This window comes from Scylla paramamosain, chromosome 5 (genome assembly GCF_035594125.1).
Source record: "Scylla paramamosain isolate STU-SP2022 chromosome 5, ASM3559412v1, whole genome shotgun sequence".
Taxonomy (NCBI): Eukaryota; Metazoa; Arthropoda; class Malacostraca; order Decapoda; family Portunidae; genus Scylla; species Scylla paramamosain.
The window spans coordinates 27377556-27391986 of record NC_087155.1 but is presented as its reverse complement, the minus strand read 5'-3'; the positions used below and the strand labels follow the sequence as shown (position 1 = coordinate 27391986).

The 14431-nt window shown below is 42.9% G+C and overlaps 1 protein-coding gene across 7 annotated transcripts in view; it reads left to right on the top strand.

Moving 5' to 3' along the window:
- The window catches only part of LOC135100760 (Ig-like and fibronectin type-III domain-containing protein 2), a 393660-nt gene that overhangs the window by 132437 nt on the left and 246792 nt on the right, over positions 1 to 14431 (top strand). For all 7 annotated transcript variants that reach the window (XM_064004013.1, XM_064004012.1, XM_064004018.1 and 4 more), the window contains one exon: positions 6906 to 6952. The gene's annotated coding sequence lies outside the window, so the exon portion shown is untranslated. The remainder of the gene's footprint in view (positions 1 to 6905; positions 6953 to 14431) is intronic.

Sequence of the window (14431 nt, the reverse complement as noted above, 5' to 3'; positions counted from 1 at the left end):
TTAGTGTGTAATGTGGAGCTCACTGATTCTCAGGAATGATTGAGTAGCAGTGAGTGTTGTGGCGGCGTGACTTCGCCGAACAGGTGAGTGGAGCGAAGCAGCAGATGTGTGGAGCGACTTGAAAGTGTTGTCAGAGGAGGCCAGGCTTGTGCAGGTCTGCGTCACGCCGCCCCTCAGTGTACACGGTGGCACACTGCACCACATCCATCCTCAGCGGTGTCTCTGGTGCTAAAAACTAGTCCCGCCTCCCTCTACGGGACCTGCGATGGCTGCGTGGGGGCGTGGGCGAGTCAGCTGGCAGCGTTAACTTTGGTATAATCAGCCGCACTTCCTACAAATTGAACGCGTCCGTCGAGCGTGGACGCCAGGAGCTGAACAAAATGAGAGACTGCTCCCACTAGCTTTCACGACCGTAATTGCTTTAGGCAGATGAGGCTGGCCACTTCACAGCGAATCGAATTACTGAAGGGGGAGAGAGAGGAGGGAAAAAGGAGAGAGAGAGAGAGAAAAAGAAGATATTGCTTGGGTCTACTCGTTTCTGGGGCGGGGGCGTTTCTGTTATATTTTCCCTTCTTTTCTTTTCCTCATATGTTCCTCACGTAAAACTCAAGGCAGGTCAGGACTGGATTCTTGACGAGAGAAAAACGCCCGGGCGGTCTGACCATTCCATTGCCGCTCGTGAACTAAATTTATTTGCTGTTGTGCGCCTCTCATGGGCGGCGAGGAGCGAGTGGAGGCGAGTCGGCTGTCAGGTGGAGAAGAGATGTAGTGTGTCTCGAAAACTATTAAGAGAGAGAGAGAGAGAGAGAGAGAGAGAGAGAGAGAGAGAGAGAGAGAGAGAGAGAGAGAGAGAGAGAGAGAGAGAGAGAGAGAGAGAGAGAAACAGTATGACAAACACATTCCCATAAAAAAGAACTAACCGAAAGAGACGGCAAAAGAAAGTAGAACAGAAACAAAAAACAAAAACAAAACAAGGAAAAGTATTAGAGAGAGAGAGAGAGAGAGAGAGAGAGAGAGAGAGAGAGAGAGAGAGAGAGAGAGAGAGAGAGAGCACCCATTGTTTTAGTCACATAACTCTCTCAGCTGGGGCCGAGTTACACATAACTAGCGGCGAGGTGTGGAAAACAAACACGTATTTTCTCGAAACAACGAAGTACGACTAATTTTCGCCCCGATCACAATTTAGCATCAGCTCTCGCCACGGATCAGCGGCTCCTGCCCTGCTGACGTAACTATAACGGTAGGGGAAACGAGGAAGAGGAGAAGCGGGGGAAAAAAAAGGCGGAGAAAAAAAGGAGCGACACAAGGAGGACGAGGAAAAACGGGCAAGATGACAAAAAAAAAAAAAAAAAACCGCAGAAAAAGATTGGTAAGGAAAAGAGAAACAGCACGTAGGATGAGGAAAAGAACTGGAAGTAGGAAAAACGGAAAGATATATAAGCATCATTAGCCATTCCAGCAGCGGATTCTTTTCCATATATAGAGACTTGCCCGGTGAATAGGGGTGAAGAAAACGGAATATGTCATTGAACTTACTTCCTTATTAGTTACTTGTTATAATGAGGTGGGGGGTGAGGTGAGAAGGAAGGAGGCAAGAAGAGCAGGGTCAGGGGCCTCAACTGCTGCTGCTCCTCCTCCTCCTCCTCTTCCTCCTCCTCCTCCTGACCGACAACAAAGCCACCGGTTTCCGAGGCGCGTTCAGGTTTGGCCAGATGACTCGTATACCCACAATCCGGACGCTCGGGAAGACGGCGCTGCGAAAATTCTTGCTTGTTTTATGTGACGAATCCTGTTACGTGTGTGTGTGTGTGTGTGTGTGTGTGTGTGTGTGTGTGTGTGTGTGTGTGTGTGTGTGTGTGTTGTCCTTTTCTTGTTTTTCCTTCTCTTCCTCCTCCTCCTCCTCCTCCTCCTCCTCCTCCTCCTCCTCCCCCTCCTCCTTTGTGTTGGGTTTTCTTCATGAATTAATGATAATGTTTGTACCGCTTAAATAGGCACTCGTCTGCAGGTGTCCTCCTCCTCCTCCTCCTCCTCCTCTCACCTGACCTGAACCGCTATGCTGCTCCTTCACTCTTCCTCTTCCTCATGCAGTAAATATGCATTAATTTACTCTCACCTTCCTTCGCCTTCTGTTCTGTCACTACCCACTGCCCACACACACACACACACACACACAAACAACTGTCTCCCATACTAAATCTATTACTAATCTTAATAATATTTCAAAACTCTCTTTACTAACACTAAATGTCAATGGATTGAAAGGAAAGTTAACCACAACGGAATTCAAGGACTTGTGTGTTATGTATGATGTATTATGTATAAGTGAAACAAAATGTGATGATGTCGATATGATAAATATTGTTCCCAGTATGAAAAACCTTGGATTTGATATAGTATTCAAAAACAGACATGAACTCAGTAGATATAAATCAGGGGGTTTAGTGCTTGCTATTAAAAGGGATATTAAGCTGAAGTGGAAGACTATTAAGACTGAGGGTAAGGCTTTCATATCTATTTTAATAGATAAAAGAAGTTTAAGGTTAGATAAGGATTTGATTATCAGTGTGGTATACATTCCCCCAGTTAATTCTAGATATGCAAGTGTGGAATACTTTGAAGAAATTGATAATTTTCTTTTGGATTATACAAGTGATGATTACTCACATTTATTATGTGGAGATTTTAACTCACATACTGGAACTCTGTTGGATTATGTTTTGCCAGATGTACTTCATGATGATGATGATGATGATGATGATGATGATGATGATGATGTTGATGATGATGGTAATGGTGATCTATTTGAGGTACAAAACATACTTAAAGCAATGGGAGTGGATGGAACAAGGTATAACCAAGATGTAACACAGGATAGGAATTCTTATGGGAGAAATTTGGTGACAATATGTTGTAATAATAAGGTATGTATTTTCAATGGTAGAGTAGATAGAGATCTCAGAGTGGGGAGACCCACAACTACACATGGCACTCTTGTGGATTATGTTATAGGTTCACCAACATTGTTAAAAGATGTAAATGAATTTAGAGTGCTAGACTATGACCCATTGTATTCAGATATTCATTGTGGTATTCATGTACAGCTTAAAGTAAATATTGAGTATGCAATTATTAACAATGCCAATATAGCACCTGTGAGTAACTATAATCAACCAAGTAAGTGGAGAGCATCTAAGGAAGAGGATTATATAGCAGAAATTGATGAAAATCAGGTAAAAGAGTTAATAGAGCAGATGGATTCTATGGACATTGAAGATGTAAGTACTAGAATAAAGAATATTTTATTAGGAGCAGCTGTAAAGGTTTTTCCACCAAAGAAAAAGAAAAATTATGTTAAGCAAAGTAATAATGCAAGTTTATCTGGATATGATAATATTTGTTGGTATACAAGGAAAGCATACCATAAAGCTAGACATAAATATAATCTGAGGAGGAGTGAGGATAATAAGAAAGATATGATAGAAAAAAGCAAGAAGTACAAAGCTGAACTGAAAAGAGTACACAATAAGGAAAAAGAAAATATGTTGATTAAGTTAAAAGCAAACAGAAATAAAGATCCAAAAACATATTGGAAAATATTAAAGGAAAATGATGGAAATAAAAGCAAAACTACACTTACACTTGCAGATTTTCATCAACACTTTAAGAATCTATCAGAGGAAATTAGTGAAAGTGATAAGCATTTAAGTGAACTAGAAAGTGCTACAATTGAATCTGGGGAAGAGGAAACACTGAATGAGCCCATTACAGAACATGAAGTGTTGAAAGCTATTAGAAAACTAAAGAATGACAAGGCACCTGGATATGATGATATTGTTAATGAATATATTAAAAGTACAAAAAATATGCTTAATTTGTATGTTAAATTTTTTAATAGGATTTTGGATACAGGATATTTACCTAAAGAATGGTTGATAGGGGTTATTGTCCCATTGTATAAGAATAAAGGTGATGTTGATGACCCACACAATTATAGGGGTATAACTTTGTTAAGTTGCTTAGGTAAGGTATTCACATCTGTGCTAAATGACAGGTTAACTTCTTATTCTGATAGTCATAATATTATAAAAGAAAATCAAGCTGGATTTAGGCAAGGTTATAGTACTCTTGATCACATATTTTTATTAAAGAACATCATTGATCTGTTTTTATGGAAGAAGAAACAATTATTTTGCCTTTTTATTGATTATAGAAAGGCATTTGACACAGTTTGGAGGGAGGGGCTCTGGTATAAGATGGTAAAGGAAAATATTGGTGGTAAAGTCCTTAATGTTATTAGAAATATGTATTTGAACATTAAATCATGTGTTAAGTTTAATGGAAACAAGTCAGACACTTTTATTTGTAATAGAGGAGTAAGACAAGGTGAAAATCTTTCTCCATTATTATTTGCCCTTTATATAAATGACATTGAAAAGTCTTTAATAGAAAACAGATGTAATTACTTACTATTTGATGATAACTACCTTGATTTACAATTGAATTTATTGATAATGACGTATGCTGATGACACAGTAGTTCTAGCTAATTCGGAAGAGGAAATGAGGAATATTCTTAATGCATTGGAGTTATATTGTGACAAATGGAAATTAGAGGTAAACAAAAATAAGACAAAAATTGTTGTATTCAGCAGAGGAAGACTTAATTATGACAATTTTCATTTTGTATTTAGTGATGAAATTATAGATACAATTGGTGAATACAAATATCTTGGTGTCTTATTCAATTATAATGGTAGGTTTAGAAATGGTCAATTGGACCTTAAGAAAAGAGCAACAAGAGCTATGTATTCACTAATTGGAAAATGCCGCAAACATGATCTACCAGTTGATCTGCAACTTGAATTGTTTAACACCATTGTAATGCCAATTATGACCTATGCTTGTGAAATTTGGGGATACTGTATTATTAGAGAAATCAAGCAGTTGCACATGACATTTTTAAAACATGTATTACATGTACATAAATATACAAGCACTGATATTGTATATGGGGAGTTAGGGGAATATCCTATTGATATTGTTATCAATACTAGAATGATTGGCTACTGGTCAAGGTTAATAACAGGGAAAACTACTAAGTTAAGCATGATTATGTATAAAAGTTTGTTACATTTAGACTCCACAGGTATGTATTCATCACCTTGGATTTGCCATATAAGAAATATTCTTAACAATTGTGGTATGTCAGGTATTTGGATGGATCAACAAACTAATAATCCAGAATGGTTAAGGAAAGCAGTTGAAAACAAACTTAAAGATCATTGGATAACATCATGGTTTAGAAATATTTCAACAAAGGGACTTTGTAAGAGTTATAGAATGTATAAAGACTTGTATTGCAGAGAAGATTACCTATTGAAACTTAAAAAGAGTATCAGAATGCCTTTGATTAAAATAAGAACAAATAACAATAGACTACCTGTTGTGAAAGGAAGATATGATAGTATAGATAGGGAAGAAAGATTATGTACTTTATGTAGATGTAATGTTGTTGGAGATGAATATCATATTTTATTGTCATGCCCTAATGATAACATCGTGGAGCTCAGAAACAAATATATTCCAAATTATTATAGAAATAACCCAACAGTGAATAAGTTTATCCAATTAATGCAAAGTAAAAGTCAATATATTTTGTCTAACATTTCTCTTTTTTTAAAAGCTACCTATAATTTTTTTAGGTAACAGAAAGTTGATTTATATAAGTTGTTAGTGTTTGTTTGTATCTGAAATAATTGCAGGAGCTGTGCTCCATACTTTGTATCACAAAGTCTGAGCATGTAAATAAATCTGAATCTGAATCTGAATCTGAATCACACACACACACACACACACACACACACATAGGTTTCTACATCGTCAGCATCACGTTTTCACCTTAAACGTAAACCTCATTGTCATTTGACTAATCATTTTGACCTTTCCTTGAGGGTTGTCAGTCATCCGTCTCTGTGGTGACGCCTTTGTGGGCACTCCGGTTCTTCCTCCTCCTCCTCCTCCTTCTTCTTTTTTCCTTTTGATTTTCCCTTTATTTTATTTTATTTTTGTTGTATTACTTTTTTCATTTCATCGATTTCTTTTCTTTTTTTTTCTTTCTACTACTACTACTACTACTACTACTACTACTACTACTACTACTACTACTACTACTACTACTACTACTACTACTACTACTACTACTACTAATCCTTGAGGTGTACTCTAAATTAAACCCAAGTGATCCTCAGCGATTTTGTCCTGACCAGTTGTGGAGTTAGTGGTGGTGGTGACAGTGGTAAAAAATGTTATGAATAGATAAGAATACTGTGTGTGTGTGTGTGTGTGTGTGTGTGTGTGTGTGTGTGTGTGTGTGTGTGTGTGTGTGTGTGTGTGTGTGTGTGTGTGTGTGTGTGTGTGTGTGTGTGTGTCTCTAATCATGACCAATTGCTCTTTTCTGCCTTCGCTTCAAGTATTAAAGTCGTGAATCTCAAAGACTGCGCGGCGTTTCTTCAACAATTTTTGGCAACGCAAGAAAGTTCCCTTACTGTAAAATTACTCGGTTTCTTCAAATAAGTCGCCTTACTTACGTGTCAGAGAGAGAGAGAGAGAGAGAGAGAGAGAGAGAGAGAGAGAGAGATCAGTGTAGAGCTTTCCTGTCGCCTTGGGTGTCGTGTCTCGGAGGTTATTGTATTTTTATGTGTTTGGATCAAGGAGGCTGCGCATTTATTATACACAGACGGAACTTCTAAGGGGAGGAAAATTTGCATGCTTTGGTGGCCCAGGATGTTAATAAAAGTAAGAGGAAGAGGAGGAAGAAGAGAAGAAGGTATAGGAGGAGTAAGAGGAGGGAGAAAACTCATAACTACATAGATGATTTTTAATATTGGATGTTTTCTTTACTTGCAGGTCAGGAAATACTCCTCCTAGTCTCCCTCAAGCTGCAGAATACACGAGTGAGTTCAGACTTGGTGCTGCTGCTTCTTGGTAAAGTGTTGCCAGATTTTGTTTGGGAATTTTTGAATGTGCGGAGTTGTGGTATGCCAATGCAAGACTGTTTTGCTCCACTCCCTCACTCCTCCTTTCATACTTGGAGTGTAGTAGAGAGAGAGAGAGAGAGAGAGAGAGAGAGAGAGAGAGAGAGAGAGAGAGAGAGACGGAGAGAGGCGGAGCGTTTTCAAAGGAATATTAATGTTGTTGTGATACTTTTTTTTTTATAGCGTATATTCGTGGTCCGGTAAGTCCTGTGTTATTTCCTTGTTTCTTGGTATTCCGTGTTTTATTTCAAACTTTTCATTTACTTGTTGCTCCACTAATAACGTTGATCTTTTTTCTACATAGCCTCTTTTTTTCATTTTCCTTTTTTTTCTGTCCTTTTTAATTAATTTTCAATATATTTGTATGGATGCAAGTTAGCGTGCGTGAAAGAAAAAGAAAATTGCATAAAAACACTTCATGACTCAGTGGTTCCTCGTGGCGCTGACAGATGCACAGAATTATCCAATCATGCAGTTTTCGCTTCACGTGGCGTGACTTTCATTGCTAGAAAGTGTTCGTTGCATTTTCCTCTCAAGCAAATTTCAAGTTTTATTTTATTTCTTGTTACTTGATATCAGTTCCCATGCGTGGCAGCAGGCGAGAGGTCATTAGCGGCGTCCAGGTGCGGCAACGATCAGCTGGACAGGTGTTTCCGCGCTTGATGGAAGGTATATAGGCAGTGGGTAGGTTGGTGGGCTGCTAAGTAGGTAGATGTATAGATAGATAGATACATAGATGGTTTCGTGCACTGCTAGATATGTAAGTAGACGTATATATATAAAGGTAGGTAGATGCATTCATACATACATATATAGTTGCATTTATACTCGTATATGAATAAGTAGATACATCTTTCTATGTACCTACCTATCTATCTATATTTATATACCTGTCTATGTATCTATGTATTTATCTATGTATCCATCCATCCATCCATCCATCCTTCTACTTACCTATCCATCTACCTATTTATTGATCGATGGATGTATCTTTTCTACTGATCATTTTTAGCAGTCTGCCATTACTATACCAAGAAATGTTGTTACAAACACACTAAAGACGCCATTGTCTTCTGAATGAAATCCTGCACAGGACAGGACAAAATTAATTGGGATAAATTTATTCTCTTTGACGGTAATGAAGTTATTAATTAAATTTAGTGATATAAATTAATTTTATATAGCATTATTTTTTCTTATCGCCATAACTCCACTAGCTTTTATGGAATGTTTTTGTCTTTATATTTAAGATGTGGTTACGTTTGCCTCATTGTGTGGTGTGTAGTGTAGAAGACGTGATTACTAACTGTAGTGGTGATGAGAGGCAAGTGACATGTGGAAAAGGACTTCAGGGAATAGGTTACGCAAGACAGGACCAGATAGAAAAGATTGGCAAGAAACACTGACCTCATACAAGGAGCTGAAGCTGAAGACAAGGAAGAGTAGTGGTGAGAGGCAGCGGATGGGCAGGAGTGACGGATGGATAGCACTGGTGGTGAGACGCGGTGACTGGACTGTGTGGTGATGTGGCACAACGCTGAAGCGGGTAAGAAAAATTGTGATAGCAGAACCATCACGGATGAGCTGACGGAAAACCCTGAACCATCATCCTGTTCTAGTTTCCACCACGCTGCTACTGCTTCATGCCTGGGTATTCGTAATTTGTCCTCGTCTTGCAAACAAACACACTTGATTGGCCGTCCAATGCTCGAGCCTGCCTATCCCAGTCCACCCTTTACTAACCCATCCCACCCCATCCCATTCCAATCCAGCCTAGGACACCTCCGCCCATCCCAACGAAGCCCAGCCCAATCCAGTCCAGTCCAGACCAACCCAGCCCCGCCCCGCCCCGCCCCGCCCCACCTAGGCAGATAACAGAGTTGTCCTCCAATAGAATATAATGAGCTTGGTGTTAATATCTCCGAGTGAGCCATTGCTTGTCGGCGGCGTGGTGGAGGCGTGATGTAGGAGGCGCCATAAAGAGCCGCGCCGCGTGGCTCTCGGGGCCGATAAGAAGCTGAGTAATGGTGGGAAAAGATCACCGCCACGAGAGGAAATGTAGGTGTTAGTGAGTCAGTGGTTGCGGCGCCCTTGCAGGAGATATAGGAAGAGGCGCACCGGGTGTAGTGTGGGGGGTGCTGTGTGAGGGCAGGTGTTTGTGTAAGCAGGAGTGTAGGCCTTGTGTGAAGGGTAATGGAAGGCCCGAGTGAAAGGAAAGGAAGAGGTCATGCCAATGTTGTCGTAGGGAGAGGAATGAAGGTTTTTGTGAAGGCCACACACACGCGGCCGCTGTCATCAGTAGTCGTAGCGCGTCACCTGTGTGCGACCCATCTAGAAAAGGAATTTAAAGTGCGGCGTAACAGAATTGTGGCCGTCATGACAATGGAGTGTGTAGATTGTTTCTAAAGTTGGCTTCAGTTAGAGTGGCGGGGACTGTGGTGGAGGGGACAGACGGGAAGGGATGGCGGCGGGGGTGGCGTGGTGGCAGGAGACAAGGCAACCAGAACTAGAAACGTAAATAAACAGTTAGACAAGTTACCTGGCGGCGTCTGTTACATTGAACGAATTCCGTGTAGTGGTAACAGGTGCGCCCTCCCTCCCCCTCCCTCCCACCGCCCTGCCATGCTCCCCACGGGAACACTTCGCGTGCTGTTATTTATTCATTCTAGACCTTTTTTTTTATTCATGGCACTGAAGCGAACATGCAAGAGATTCTTTGTATATTTGGTAAATCCGTTTTGGCAGCCTTTTGTTTTTTTACATTCCGAAAATAAATTCTTATTTTAAATATCACTGCCATTAAATCTCTTTTAACGCGTAACTCTGGGTTAAAAATAATACCAAGTTTGTGCATTTCCCGAAATTTACTATTTCTATATATTTTCGCGCGCAGGCTGCTTTTCCTTCCCCTGTGTGACGTTCCTGACAAGCTTCCTGCGTGACATGGGCGCTAGCCAGCCCCCTTCCCTACCGACATCCCTGGACGTGCATGCCTCGCGCTCAGCCCCGGACGAGGCCAGAGGAAACCCGCCACAATCCTCCTCCACTTGGCCTGGAAAACCCGAGGTCTTGTGGCGTAAAGCAGCCCAAGTTTAGCAGCGCATCATTTTTCTTACCGCTGGCTCGGTTGTGGGTTATTTTTCTCTCGCAAACCGAGTCGCTGTCAGTAATGCGTTCGGAAACTTGTTGTTGGCGCCTCGTAATGGAGCGGAACCTCGGGAAAGCTTTAAGGTGCCAGACGAGTGGGTGCGAGCCTGGATAGTCGTTGCGACCCAATGTGTCACGCGAGAATGGCCGTAAAAAGTGACACAGCATTGTCCCGCCTGTTGCTCCACCCAGCATTGGTGGTGGTGGTGGTGGTGGTGGTGGTGGTGGTGGTGGTGGTGATGATCACACCGCTTCTTACTGCCTCCACTCCCACAACGCAACGACATTCCTAACCTTACAAACCCACTGGCCCAGTTAGGCTGCATGGAGGAGGAATTCATGGCAGGTGAGGTGGTACCGGCGGCGTGCAGTCATGCCTCGCGCCGCGCCGGGCCTGTATAGACGCCCCAGCTGAGGCCAGTCAGAGGCATCCAGGCGGAGAGGTTCTTGCAGGTCCTTCAGGAAATGTGAGTTGTGCTGTGCTGTGCTGTGGCCGTGGTTGATTGGCCGCCATGAGAGAGAGAGAGAGAGAGAGAGAGAGAGAGAGAGAGAGAGAGAGAGAGAGAGAGAGAGAGAGAGAGAGAGAGAGAGAGAGAGAGAGAGAAAATGAGTCTAAATGTTAAGAGGTTATCTGTGTTGGAGTCACGGTCTGTGTTCCATTACTTCACCTTCCTGCTCCTGGAAAATGCGTCCGCTTTCTCCCACTAAAATTTTATCCACACACACACACACACACACACACACACACACACACACACACACACAGTAGCAATATTACATGACGGACCTTTCTCTGCCCGGAACGAGAACAACAACAACAGCAGTGAGATGGGCGAAATAAGAGTCAAATAACATAACACAGCGAAGGAGAAGCAGAGCACGAGAAGAAAAGCGACGGACCAGAAAGAAATGAGAAAATATAAAAGGGAGAGATAATAGTGTTGGGGAAAACGAGGAAGAGGAAGTAAAACGAAGGAAAAATGGAGAAAAAATTATGAGGACGACGAAAATGGGAAAATGAGAAACGGAATGCAAGGGAGAACGAGGCGGGCAAGAGAGAGAGGGAGAGAGAGACACGGAGAAGGAAATAAAAAAAGCGAGGACGAGGAAACAAAGAGGGAAAAAAGAGGAGGGCGAGAAGTACACAGAGAAAGAGGCAGAAGAAAGCAGGCAATAAAGGAGAGGAAAATGAGAAAGAGTGAGGGAGCACCATGAAGCAAGATAAGTTTATAGCACAGGAGGAAACAAATTACTCTCTTGGTCTCTTGTTTATTTTGGAAGCAACGGTACATGGTATACAAGGATCTAATTACATGTTGTCAGCTTGTATTTAGACCGCCTCTCTCTCTCTCTCTCTCTCTCTCTCTCTCTCTCTCTCTCTCTCTCTCTCTCTCTCTCTCTCTCTCTCTCTCTCTCTCTCTCTCTCTCTCTCCTCTCTGCATCATTTTGAGTCTCCTTGCCTGCCTTTCATTTCACTCTTACTGTCACACTTACAGATCTGCTTTATCCACCTCTTGCTCTTACTCTCTCTCTCACACAGTCTTACTTTCCCCATTGTTCACTCTTACTGTCACTCTTACGCCCTGCCTTGGCCACCTCTTGTTACTTTATCACCTCTACTGTCTTACTTTGCCTTCCTCTATCACTTATTCTATCACTCTTACGCTTTTACTTCTCCTACTTTTCACTTTTACTTTCGCTCTTACGTCCCTGTCCCTATTTGCGCACCTCTCACTTTTACGATCACACCGGTACTGTCCTTGGTCTAATCGTTTTCGACCCTCCAAGCTTAGTCCTTCCCCTCCCATGCATCTTGATAGCAACACCGCGTGCTTTCCTTTCCTTCCCACTCTTCCCCTCTTCCATTCCGTCGATCGAGGGTACTTATGCTTGCACCGTAATAGCCCTTAATTCTCTAAAGTAGCCATTGTTTACCCTCGTTTATTACAATTTACGTGTATTTTTTCCGTGATTTGTGAGACAGTGAAGGTAACTGTTATTGTTTTGTCATAATGGTAATAATCATCATGTCATCGGGATTGGGGTTAATTGATGGGGTTCATAGTCATTTGTGTGTGTGTGTGTGTGTGTGTGTGTGTGTGTGTGTGTGTGTGTGTGTGTGTCAGAGTGAGAGTGAATGTAAATGTAGTACTTGACAAAAGTGAGTGAGTGAGCAGTCCATTACCGTAATATGTTCTGTTGTGCTGCCGTGGGGGATGGTGTGTGTGTGTGTGTGTGTGTGTGTGTGTGTGTGTGTGTGTGTGTGTGTGTGTGTGTGTGTGTGTGTGTGTGTGTGTGTGTGTGTGTGTGTGCCTGCGTGCGCGCGTGCTGGTGGTGGCTGTGGCGGTGGCGGTGGTAGCGGCAGTGGTGGTAATGGCCTTGGTTATTGTGGTGGTGGTGGTGGTGGTGGAATAACAAGCATAACAAAGGGCCGCTGTGGTGGAATGCGCTCCCTGGCATCGTAATGCTGCTTTATGGGATTAGAATAAAGAAAATATAACCCACTGGTGCTACGTAACACTTAAAATGATGAATAGCAGAGAGAGAGAGAGAGAGAGAGAGAGAGAGAGAGAGAGAGAGAGAGAGAGAGAGGCGTTGAGCGAACTCCAGGGGTGACAGATACAAAAGTGGAGGCAAGACAAAGCTGAACGTTAGTCACAAAACATCCTTAACGGGAAGAGGCAACGCGGAAGACTGCGAGGAGGAGGAGGAGGAGGAGGAGGAGGAGGAGGAGGACAACCACGACGACAATGACTACGACGAAGAGGAGTTACTGAGAGAGAAGGGGGAGGAGAAAGAGGAGGAGGAGAAGGTCACCTGTACATAAAGAGGGAAAGAAATGAGGAAGGTAGGAGGGAGGGATGATGCAGCGAAGGAGGTCAGGAGGCTGTGTGTGTGTGTGTGTGTGTGTGTGTCTACAATTGGAGGTATGGGAGAGGAGGGAGGAGGGAGGAGAGAGAGAGAGAGAGAGATTTGAGAGTTCTTATCTACTCCTCCAAGGACACACACACACACACACACACACACACACACACACACACACACACACACACACACACACACACACACACACACACACACACACATACACACTGCTATTTTATGAAGGCGCTTCTTCTCCAGGGAGTCAAGCCCTTTGAAGAGTCTTTCCACGGCTGCGCTTCTGACAAGAGAAACTAATTTTTTCCTCCCCACCAACGGCTCTCATACCTTTACTTCCCGAAAGGTGTAAAGGCAGCGCTGAGTGACGTGGTAACGAGGAGACGAGACGAGACGGGAAAGAGAACGAAGAGGACGAGGAAAAAAGTAAAAGCAGTAGATTCACAAGCAAGAGAAGGAGGGGAAAGAAAGGAAAACACGAGGGAAGTGAACTGCGCAGGGTTGTACTTGACAAGAAAGTGATTTTCGAGTCTGGAGAACCTTGAAAACACTCTGGAAACTCATAAACAAGAGAAGGTGAGTGAAAAGAAAGTGTAAGAAAAGAGGAGTGCCCTTGGTAGAACTTGACAAGGAAGTGACGTTCAAGCCGGGGGAAAAAACTCCAGGGGGGATAAAAAAAACTTTAGAAAATTCTGAAAAGATCATAAACTAAAGGAGTAGGAGAATGAAGGGGAATGAAAAGAAAATGTAAGAAAAAAAAGAACGCCACTTGGTGGAACTTAACAAGGACCTGAGGAAGAACAAAAAAATATGGGAAACCTGGAGAAAAAACCCTGGAAAGTTAAAGACAGGCACGCCAGTCAGACAGACCCAAGGACCTTCTCGATGCACACCTTCAGGAGGCCCGCGCTGGGAAGATGAAGGAGAAGTGACAAGACTCCGCGGTGAAAGTAGGTTTTTACCGCCAGATCGGGTGATGCATAACAAGTGGATGGCGGCCTTAGTACCGCGTGGATGAATGAGGATGAGGAGGAGAGGCGCGGTGATGGAGGTGGAGGAGCAGGAGGAGAAAAGGTCGCGTGGGGAGGGCAAAGAGACGAGCGGTATGGTTCAGGGAAGAGCAGTGTAGGCCGTGATTGGAAGAGGGAGGCTGAGAGGGGCGAGGGAATGGGTACACACACTGGGAGTTTTTCAGCGAGAGATTGAGGGTAAGCAAAGGCGAGGCTCAGCGAGACGACGACCTCAAGACCCGACACAAGACGGCCCAGAGGGAGGCGGAGGAGGACGATAAGGAGGAATACAAGAGCGAGAAAGTGGAGGAGGAAGATAAGAACGAGGAGGAGAACGAAAAAGACGAGGGTCAGGAGGAGG